This window comes from Microcebus murinus, chromosome 1 (genome assembly GCF_040939455.1).
Source record: "Microcebus murinus isolate Inina chromosome 1, M.murinus_Inina_mat1.0, whole genome shotgun sequence".
Taxonomy (NCBI): domain Eukaryota; kingdom Metazoa; phylum Chordata; class Mammalia; order Primates; family Cheirogaleidae; genus Microcebus; species Microcebus murinus.
Genome location: NC_134104.1, coordinates 25919754 through 25932067, shown reverse-complemented (window position 1 = coordinate 25932067; position 12314 = coordinate 25919754). Strand labels below are relative to the sequence as shown.

General features: G+C 33.8%; 1 long non-coding RNA gene across 1 annotated transcript in view; it reads left to right on the top strand.

Annotated features, from left to right (window-relative positions):
- LOC105883106 (uncharacterized) overlaps nt 1–12314 on the top strand; it is a 620369-nt gene that overhangs the window by 241626 nt on the left and 366429 nt on the right. The gene's annotated exons all lie outside the window — the stretch shown is intronic.

Below are 12314 nucleotides of genomic sequence, written 5' to 3'. Positions count from 1 at the left end.
AGACCTCTAACTAACTCCTAGTAGTTTTCCTATATGTTGGCTTTTATTTCCCCCAGCTGCCCCCAGCCCATGGTACTGATGTCCCAATAGACTTTCATACAGAATGCTATTACATAGCAAAATAATTTTTACAATATAATTTCTTATCTTGAGCCCACTATTTGGCTCCAGAAAGTCTCTGTAACATTGTATGCAATATTCTATGCATGTCCATAAGTACATCTTTTTTTCTGAGAAGGGTCTAGAGTTATTTTTTTCCTCAAAGGTGTCTATAATCCAAAAATATTTACTAAAAAATGCAAAGCTACTAAAAAATGCAAAGCAAAAGTGAATGGTGATTTATTTAGATCCCTTCATTTTATAAGAATCCTACTTTTTCTTAAGACTCATCATCTCTTTAGAACTTTGCCTTAAAAATTATCTATAAAAGTAAAGATTCTTAGGAACGATTATGCTTTCAGTAAAGTGAAGAGATTTTTTTCAAATAGTTTTTCATTCTTGCCAAATTCTTGAACCTTTCAAAGATTACATGGAAATACACACACACACACACACATAAACACACACACACACACAAGCACAGGTGGAGGTAGTGGGGAGAGAAAGAGACAGAAGAAAATACAAATAGAGACTGAATAAATGTCCAAGATCTTGGTATAGGAAAGCAAAGGAGATTGCATTGATAATGTTTACCACTTTGCTTTGGCTATTTATTAAATAAAATATGAGCTTTGGGGTCAGAAACAATGGATTAGTAGCCTGTATCTACCTCTTACTTGCTGTCATTTAACCACGGTAGGCATCAGTTTTCACATCTTTTTAAATTTGGAGAAAATAGTAGTTTCCTCATAAAGGCAAAGATCTTATTGTGTCTTATTTACCTTTGGCTGCAGGCAAATTATCTAGCACATACTATTCATGTAATAAGCGACAATTAAATAATTGAATAAGGATTGTGGATATTTATGAATATGAATATTCATAATACAATAAAATATTAATGAATATAATTGAATCAACTTAACCAAGATCTTCCAGAATAATATAAGTGCTCAATGTTAGCTCTGACTATTTGATAATGATGATAGTTAATTATGTTTCCAAGTTATTCTTGTTAAATTAAGCATCCTTCAAACTATACCTTCTGTGAAATGGGTGTATTATTTTATTTCTCAAATTCTACTTCAACTGGTTATTTTATATTGTTGTGTTCCAGCTATGTATGCTCTTGAGTTATACTATAAACTGTTATACAAAATAACATAATACACATATAACTCACATTTTATCAAGTTTTGTATTTCAGTGAGATAATGAAACTTTTTTCATTTTTTTTAATAAACCACACTTTTTTCTCCCATGCTAAAATCTAAAAATTCTGCTTTAATTTGGGCTTCAGTAGTCTCTGCATTTAGAGCTTCTGTTAAATTGCAGTTGTAAGAATTAAGAGTGGGAGATTATGTTTTGCTAAACAAAATCAAATAGAACTACCTGGATTCTGTACTTGAGCCTGTTTTGACCGGATTCACATTTATTCTTTTTTTCAGTTTTTTTTTTTTATTTCACTAGATTTAGGAGGTATAAGGTTTTCTGTTGTTGCTGTTACATTAATGAATTGTATAATACTGAAGTCAGGGCTTTCAGTGTACCTATCACCAGAATAGTGTACATTGTTCTCATTTATTCTTAAGACTTGGGACTCCTTAGTGAGCAAATATCTCTAGAGTTGAGTAAACCTGAATAAGGAACATGTAAATGATTGAATTCTACTTCAACTATATATATTCAAACATAGAAAGGTACATCCTTGGTAAATATGCATTGGGAATCGCCACATTCAAAAGATTTCTAAAATAATTTGAGAGCTTTTTAAAATTTTTTTTAAAAAAAATTTGTACAGACAGGGTCTTGCTATGTTGCCCAGGCTGTTCTTGAACTCCTAGACCCAAACAATCCTCCCATTTCACTCTTCCAAAGCGCTGGGATTACAAATGTGAGCTACTATGCTCAGCCGAGAGGTTTTTTTGTTTTTCTGTTGTTGTTGTTGTTTGTTTTTTAAACCAAGAAGAAAAATCTTGTGAAAACTTTCGAAGTTTTTGGTAAACCTTTGTATTTTATCTATCTCAACTGCCGTTGGGTTTTATACAGCATATAACTTTTTTTTTCTTTTTTTTTTTTATTTCGGCATATTATGGGGGTACCGATTTTAAGGTTTCAATGTAACTTTTGATGTTACTTCTAGGATACTTTGCTTTATTGATAGATATGTTTATTTCTGAAAAATCATTGTTGAATAAAATCACATTAGCAACATTAATGTTACAATTTAGAGACAATTTCTTATAGAACTATAGCAAGGATATATGTTATATAATGTTAAACAATTTTGGAAGTGTACTCATATTGAGTAGGCACAGTTTTAGTGATTTTGATCTATTTCTTAAACTTTGATTTGGAAAAATCATACCTTGTTTTCACTTACCATATTTATATCATCTTATAATCAAATTAGCTCCTAGAGTTTCATTTGAAATAAATCACCTCACTTATAGTCATCCTTTTGCTGACTATAAAATAGGATAATATTTTATATGTTTTGTTTGACATTTTATATTTCACATATAACATTTTCTTAAATGAGGGTAGAAGACAATATTTAAATTAATAGCAAGAGTAGACAACATTTATAAAATCTTTACTATAACCTTCAAATATATGTATAGTAATTGGAAAGATAGAAATAGGGCTAGAAATAGAATATACTCTGTTATTTGTCTTCATGGAATACTTACATGGTTTCACAATATTACATAGAGAACCCATAGGTGTAGTATATTTTTGACAAATATTATGAGTATTTTGATAATTGCATAGTCATTATGGCTCAAATAATTGTTCAAATTTTAATTAAAACATCTTTAACCTTTTTAAGCATCCATTTGTAAGCAAAGAAGCATATTGTTTTCCCCTACCATGTTGATCATCAGAGCATGAGAAATAACTCATTTACATAGTCTTCTGTCTGAAGAGGTTTTCTTTAATTTTCTCTAAAAAGCTCTATAAAAAGTAGATTTATTTCACCACTTAAATTTTAACAGATTTGAGGGCAACCTCATATTCTTCTATTTCTTTTTATTTATTATGATCAATCAAAATTGTTTGACTTGATTATACTATTTTGTTGATTATACTATACAGTTTTTTCTATGCATGGTGCCAATTGGGCACAGTATTAATAGCAGTTAATATATATTAAGTGGATAACATTTCCCAAATACTTTTCTGGCAAATGTGTATTAACTCACTTAATTCTCACCCCAAGCCTTTGAAAGTACACTTATTCTACAGATGAGGAAACTAAGTAGAAGGATTATTAATTTGCCCAAGGTCATGGAGCTGTTAAGTGGCCATGGTTTCTTTGAACCCCACAATCTGGTCCCAGGATCCCATGGTTTTAACTACCTTTAACTTTCTAAATCCATCTTCCTAAATACACGACTCTCTCCCAAATCTCAGCCCTTCTGAAAAAGCAGTACAAAGAGAGATAAAAAGGAAACAATTGAGTGAAGACAATAAAAGTAGAAGCGTGCCAGTCAAATAAGTCACACAACCTACCTGAATCCAGAGTGAAATCTAAGATTGGAAATATATATCTCTTGTGATGTGAGTGGAGCATACATACCAGTCCTTTTTTTTTTTTTTGAGACAGAGTCTCGCTTTGTTGCCTAGGCTAGAGTGAGTGCCGTGGCGTCAGCCTAGCTCACAGCAACCTCAATCTCCTGGGCTCAAGCGATCCTTCTGTCTCAGCCTCCCAAGTAGCTGGGACTACAGGCATGAGCCACCATGCCTGGCTAATTTTTTCTATATATATTAGTTGGCCAATTAGTTTCTTTCTAATTATAGTAGAGACGGGGTCTCGCTCTTGCTCAGGCTGGTTTCGAACTCCCGACCTCGAGCAATCCACCCGCCTCGGCCTCCCAGAGAGCTAGGATTACAGGCGTGAGCCACCGCGCCCAGCCCATACCAGTCCTTTTTAAAGGACTGTATAATGAACAGTGTCCTTAGAAACATCTTAACATCAGGTCAGGATACCACTGTTTCTCATACTGATCTTTGATGAACTTTTGAAGTATTACGCTAAAAAAAAAATCATCCTGTGAAGGTGATGCTGGGAAGGCATTATGATTACACGAATCCAAATGTATAGACTTCTGGTGCCTTAACCGAATAGAAAGATAGAAATTTAGGGAGCCCAGAAAAGTGTGATGATAATGATGATGATGATGATAGTCATGATCAGAAATTGTACCATTTACTAGCAGCACCTACAATTTACAATCTTTTGATGTTGGTGACGTTATTCTCATTCTACATCTCAGGAAACTGAAGCTTAGCTAGGCGAAGGGATACATAAGTTCACAGAGCAAGTAGGTAGCAGAAGTTCATTCTGCATCTAGACTTTTTCTCCAAAATCCATGCTTTTCATCATTACACTATAGATTTTTTCTCAAATGGATATTTTGAAGGAAAATGACAATATGAGAACTTAACCATAATACTCCCTAGTTTTGGTATATACTCAGTGACTGTGATTAAAGACAGATCCACCAGCCACCTGGCAGGTAAGTGATAGGGTTAACATTTTATAACAGAAACAGAGGCACATACTGAAATTCTTGTCCACCTCACCTGGCTCTACAGGAAGGGAGAACATACCAAGTAAAACAGAAATAGCCTTAGAATTTAGTTCTGGATATACTCCAATTTGCTATTGTTATTGCTGATTTTCACAGGTGGTAATATTGGTTTGCTTGAGCTGCTATAACAAAATACCACAGTTTGTGTGGTTTTAGCCACAGAAATTTATTTTCTCACAGTTATGGAGGCTAGAAATCATGACTCAGGACTTTAGTTTCTGATGAAGCCTCTTTTCCTAGCTTGTGGACGGCTACCTTTCATTATATCCTCACCTGGTCTTTCCTCCATACAAAAATAAAAAGAGCATGTTCTCTCATGTCTCTTCTTATAAGGACACTAATATTATTGGATTAGAGTCCCACCCTTATGACCTCATTTATTCTTAATTGCTTCCCATCACTCCCTAAAGTCACACTGGGGGTCAAGGTCTTTAATATACAAATTTCAGAAGGGATACAAACATGTAGTCCATCATAATATGAACTTTATTTGTCTCTAGGTTTATCAAAGGCTCTCTAAAAGCCCTGTTAAACTTCATTATGGAACCACGTTGATATCTATATTCTGAATATAAATACATATGTCCACATGAGGGTTCCCAATGGCTTCATTTCTTTATCACCGCCAAGCTATTTCTTGAGGACAGATTCTCTCTTGTGGCTCCCAGGGTTTCAGTCAGAGGAGGAAGTACTCTCAGTTACAACTTCTCAAGCCCTACAGTAATAGTCACATTAAACTTTGCTTCCTCCTTCACTTTTGTAGATTACAGGACCTGTGGAAATCAAGGGGACAGTATATACTCTATAGAAAGAGAATGGGGAGCTTGACTCTAGAACTACACTAAGATTTTGAAAAGCAAATTTTGAAAGGGAATTGGCCAAACCATTAATTTTTGCTTTTCAGAAAATACCTGTCTCAATAGAAATTGAGTTTTGGTCATACAGATGCTACACTAATACTCTTCCTTTGACAACTGATGAAAGTATACTATGACATTGAGTTTTGAAGGAATATAATTAGGTAACACACAGTCTTTGTATGTTTTGTTTTGTTAGACAGGGTCTTGCTCTGTGGCCCAGGCTGGAGTGCAGTGGTGTGATCACAGCTCACTGCTGCCTCAAATTCTTGGGCTTAAGCAATCTTCCCATCTCAGCCTCCCAAGGAGTTAGGACTACAGGTACACACTACTACACTTGGCTAATTTTTTCTATTTTTTGTAGAGACGGGGGTCTCACTATATTGCTCAGGTTAGTCTTGAACTCCTGGCCTCAAGTGATCATCCCACCTTGGCCTCCCAAAGTTCTGGGATTATAAATTTGATTCACCTCGCCCAGCCTACACACAGGGTTAAAGTAAAAATTATTTTGTTTCACATAGCTCTATTTAAATATCAGACTAATGACTATAAAATTAGCTTATTGATTAATTTTCCACCAAAAACAATATATATTTCAGATAATTTTCTAGTTTCTAGAATAACTTTTTTCACATATTTGTACAAGTTTTCCAGTACATCTCTGGCATCCATTGATTTACTGGCTTTTATATATTTAAAAATTAATTTAGTTTAGGTGTATTTGAAAAAGCACTGGAATTTCTATGCTTTCAAAAACAATATAATGCACATTAATTATAATGATAATTTATAACAATGCTAAAGATTAACATTGAAATTTATATTATATTATAATTATAGTTCCAATGTATATTTAATAAATTTCTAAATCTTGATACTTAATTAGAATTTGATGAGGCACTGAGATGTTTAAAATTAAATTTCCTTTGTTTGAAAAATCAGTCAAACCTCTGTGATACATTTTATGGAAGAAAATTTTTTGAGCTACCAATTTATATGAATCATATACAAAAAATGATACCTATGGATTTAGAGCAAATGCATGTGCTCTTTATAAAAGCAACTTTTTGTTTTAGATAAATTGAGCAAAATAATAAATTTAGATGACTATATCATGTGGGTGGTTAAGAAGTCATTTTGTGTCCCTTTTATTTTGCTCTCTTTTTTATAAAAAGAAACTATGTATGTGGGTGAGAGTTTGTGTATTTCTATCTTCTCAGATATTACCTAATAGCATTTCTAGATATATGGTGATAGAGATCTGGATTACATTTAGTCAAATCAGATTTATTTATGTGTACTTTTGAAATATTATTTCTGAACAGTGTTCAACTTTCTTTGACATATACAGCTGCAGGGAAAAAAGTTTAATGAAAGATACCTTGGAATCATTTATGTGCATAGTTTAAAAGTTAATATTGTCTTATTTACCAAAATAAAATGGAGAAACAAAGAATCAGTAGAGCCAGAATGTTAATTAGAGTTAAAAATGTAACTTTTTATTCTGAAAATAGACCAGAGTGTGTTAAAGCAATCTGAAAATCGGAAGCAGAACAGCAGACAAAATTTCAAACTTTTTAATGCTTCTTAAATCATTATCAAGTTGAAATGGAAGTTAAGTGCATTTAGAGACTTTTTCAGTAGAAAACAGTGCATTTCCTTCAGGAGCTACTGGGTAAACTTTCATTTTTTTTTAAATGAAATAGATATTGTATACTATTTATGATAAGGGTGGATACAGATGAAGCACTTAGTTTTAAAAAATAGACTGCAAAGAATGTTACACATTCACTAGTAGGTGCTTAAGTCATTTTTTTTGTTGTTGTTCTTTTGTTCTGTAATTGATTGCTAGCACCCCCTTTAACCCACCTTAAAGGGCAAGCAGGAAATTCATGTTTTCGTTCATCAGCCCATCCCTCTGAAAAGCGTTCGATATTAAAACAGTTTGCAAGGAGCAAAAGCGGAGGAGACAAGAGGCCCAGCTAGGCTGTAGCAAGGTTAGAAGACGATTGCCTGCAACACACATCGGGTCTTGTTCCTGTCCAGTATTTGCATGGAGATATCAAGTTAATTAGGGTAGGACTCTGTTCTTCGCTTTATACGTGACCTTTTATTCTATCTGTGGCTCTCTAGTTCATGTGGTGTCATAAAGCTATGAGAAAGTCTTTCCAGCTGCTTGACACAAACTGGAAAAAATTAAGCATTGATATTTCCTTTTGCCTGAAGGTTTTTACAGCAGCAAAGTATTGCCGAGGTAAAGTTGATATTCTGGTAGATTTGCTGTGGATGTCAGAATGTTTCTTTTGTCCTTTGGCTCCCCGCTTTTCCCTGATGATCAGGTGCAATCCAGAAAGTCTCAGAGAGGAGTGGGGTGTTGGGGGTGTGTGGGTTGGTTCAGGAGGAGGTTACATGGCAGAATTCCCACGAATACTGGCGAAGGATAAAAAAGATAAAGAAATCTTGTTTTTCTGAACGAGAGAGGATTCTCTGCATGACTTCCCCACTGTTGGGGTGATGAGCTTTCAGGCTGAGATTTTATTAACAATTCATATGGAGATTGAGGGCAGTGGAGGAGCAGATTCTCACATAAACTTGATCTGTCCATGAATGCAGTTCTCTGTTTGCCCTGACCCTGCATGGCTTAAGACACTGCCTGTGAGGCCAGTGTGCCAGACACAAAGAAAGAAATGAAAAGCAAGCACATTCCAGGAGTCTGCACAAAGGAGCCCAGCAGTTTCTAGTCGTCTCCCCGGAGAGGATCTTATCTCTGCGTGGCCAAAAACCTCTAAAATGTTTATTTGTGTACCTAAAGTTTTAAAATCCATGTGGCTGCTCATGAAGCAACAGTCTATACAGAGGTTTTGTTAGGTTTTGAAATTTTGTTTTCTGAACTTGTTGAAACTGGAAAAATATTTGCAAGGGTGCATTTTCTGAAGTTTAGCTTTAGAAGTCACTGGGCTTGAATTGTTTTCACTTTGTTAATTGGTAGGTACCTTGTAAAATGAGTCCTTTCTAGCTTTAAGAGAAGCTAGACCAACATTTTAAAGCTTGATTTGACTTCGTGATACATCGTGACACTGCAGCTCTGAAACTTGTGGCAGAGTAAGTTAATGCATGAGATGAAACTGACATGGGGTCACAAGCATGGACATCCCCTTGCTCATGAACACAGATCACCGTGTTACACTAGAAAAATCATAGAAGAAGCAAGTGGAGAGAAAAACTGAGATAAAATAACAAGGGAAACTAGGAATTTTTAACATTATAACATTTTTACAATTATTGGCAGTCAGCTATATCTAGAAGCATTATAACAGGATAATGATAAGCTCTCACAAGATATTTCTCTGTAACTTAATATACTCGATTGTATTATTTAGCAAATGCATAGTCTGAAAGTATGATATCTTTAAATTCAGGGGATAAAAACTTGATATACATAATTCTGTTACTAAATTACATATTTCCACAGATGCTTAAAAATCAGACAATCCAGATACACAGACTTGAATTTTGTATATGTGTTTAGCTGTTCAAATTGCTTCAAACTTTTATGGTTCATTAATTAAATAATTAGTAGAGGAATGCAGGCAAATGCCATTAATTATGATAGGTTTTGTTCCTTTCATTTTATAGTGGTTTTATTTCCATGAAATTAACTGTTGTACTTAGGCTAATTGTCAGTAATTGGTGACAAAATCACTTCATTGTTTTTCTATAGCATGATACTAATTAGGATCTTTGCAGTATTGGCTCAGCCATGTTGTATATTTTACTTTCTGTGTTAATTGAGAGGTAGATAATATCAAATGAAACTTTTTAAGAGATATATGGGATAAATTATTTCTATTAATAATTAAACAAGTGTTTTAAACAGCTTATCATAAATTAATTTGAAAATTGAAGGAAGCTTTTATTATAGATTTAGTTGTTTCCATGAAATTTCAACTGGTTTTCCTGACTTGAATTGAATCCTATTGGAATCATTTTAAAAATTTCACAATTACAAATTTCAACTGCATAGCCACATGCACTTTTCATTATTCTATTTGCATAGGCAACTTTGAAATTAGCATTGCTAAAAATGCTTTTGTGGGGTATTACAGAGCTTAATGGGATTGTCTTTCTTTTCATACCTGATAGCTAAATTGATTCTCAAAAAATATAGTATATTATTTATTCCTGTTTTCTGTTTGTTTTTTCATGTTTTGTTTTGCCACATAAAAATGTTTTTTAAAGGGCTACATTTATAATGAAAACATACACAAAGAGTTGAGATTATAAAAGCTTGTTCATATGTATCTTTTCCAACACAGAAGGGTGTGTTCCATGTAGGAAATAGGTTGTAAAGAGAGAAGATGTGAGAGTATACTATTTTTTGAAGTGAGTTTTAATGCCAATGGAAGAAATTATTACCACATTACAAGTCCTATTAAAACAATCAGACCAAAACTGCTTTACTTATTTGTTCCTTAAAACAATTCTCAGCTGATTCTCCTATGATTTTTATAAATTTATAAGTATAAAAGTTTTATAATACTTTGAAGTATACTCTTCTTGCTTCATTTCCTTATTCTTAGATACTTTTATCAATCAAGTGCCATTTTATAGTTTATAACCCACTCTATTTGTTTTAAATGCATCCATATTGTATAACCCAGAGCTGAGTGTCTCATAGTCATCCTGAAAAAAAGTTTTTATGAAGCGATTAGAAAAATAATTGCCTATTAAAAGGTGAAGATTGGTTTGAGCAGAGAGAGAAGAAACTGAACTTTGAAATTGAAAGCATTCATCATTAGCAGGACACATACACGCTAAATCTGAAATTAGAGAAAACTCACAAAATATGTATCATAGCAAGAGGAATTATTTGAATTTTCTAAAACTGTCAGCCCATTTTCTCTATTTTTTTTCCTGTTAAAGGAAAACTTCAAATGAAAAACTTCACCTTTTGTATAAAGTTGAAATGTTTTATTATTGCAGAATTGTTGTACACTGTAAAAAACCAGAACAATTCAATAGCGTCCAGGGTGGGAGACACAAATGAGAATCTTTCTGTCATTTTAGAATGCCCATAGCAAAGCGAAAATAAGTATAAAAATCTATGGTTGTTTCCTTGAAAAAAAAATAAAAAGAATCTTTTGATTACAGCCGTTATTTGAATACCCATTCAGGCTCTTTTGTAACATGTTGTAATAAGTGCACTTCTCCTAAATGAAGAATACTTTTGAGGGGACAAAACTCAAACACAGATGATGTTTAGATGCTGTATTTCAATAGTTCACACCATAGGATTAAGTGAAGATTATTTTTCTTTTTTGTGTGTATTCCAGAAAATAAATTCCCCAAAGTAAAATTCAGTTTGTTCCTTTTTCACCTTATTAGTGTATATCCAATGTTTTCTTAGTTTTTTATCAGTTTCAAATATATAAAATGTGAAAAATAAACAAGTATGAAACTGACTTCAAGTTTAAGACTAATAAAGTATTATAAAAGCTACTTAGAAAAGATAATTTTTCCTCTTATTCATCCTGCCATATCATAGACTGTGGAGAATACAATAGGATGGAGTTTTCCTTTTTTGAACGTTCTAACTGTCCAAGGAAAATTCAAGAAATAAAGTAGGACTCCGGTAATGGTATGAGCCATATCCATGGGCATCTAAATCCTATAGGAAAAAAATAATAAATTCAGTCTGCTTCTCACATAATTATACTTGACAACCACATAGACACTGCTGGGGCTAGCACGAGTAGCAGTCAGTATGTTAGACTGCCTTGGCCCCAGACGTCCTTTATAATTGTAATCAGTTTCTTCATCAGTTCACACTGTGCCAGTACCTCTAATTAGCCATAGTCTCATTTTAAAAATTAAGAACAACCCACATGCAATAAAATCAACAACAACAACCACCCCACAGCATCAAGTATGTTTTTCATGGGAAATTACAACATGGAGCAGTTACGTCCAGCTCCTGGGCTCTGACCTACATGGCATACTTGGGGTTAATCAGCTTTCCCAATGGGAGGCTGACACAAATTTGGAAGACTACAGCCACTCTAGTGCTACAAAACTCATGTGCTATTTTTTCTGTATGCCCTTTTTGTAATTTCAGCATATCATGGGGGTACAAATATTTAGGTTGTGTATATTGCCCTTGCCCCCCTCCGAGTCAGAGCTTCAAGCGTATCCATCCCCCAGACAGTGCACATCACACTCATTATGTATGTTTATACCCATTCCATCCTCCTCCCTCCCATCTGCCCAATGCTCGATGAATGTTATTCATATATGTGTACTTAGGTGTTGATCAGTTAAAACCAATTTGCTGGTGAGTACATGTGGTGCTTATTTTTCCATTCTTGGGATACTTCACTTAGTAGAATGGGTTCCAGATCTATCCAGGATAATACAAGAGGTGCTATATCACCATTGTTTCTTGTAGCTGAATAGTACTCCATGGTATACATATACCACATTTTATTAATCTACTCATGTATTGATGGCACTCATATACTGGTGCTATTTTTTATATTTTCATGTATTTTATTCAGTGATGTGTTCATACATAGCAGAAATAGCTTCACTCTCTTACTGCTAAGTAGACTACCTACCAACTAAAGCAAACAGCAATTTTAAACAAAATAAAAAATGATCGGTGGTAGAACATATTTATTCCAAACTTATTTTAGTTTAGGTTGCTCAAATGAGTTCCACATTCCAAGAAAGTTGTCTTTTCCCAGGGGTTAAGCTCCTGTAG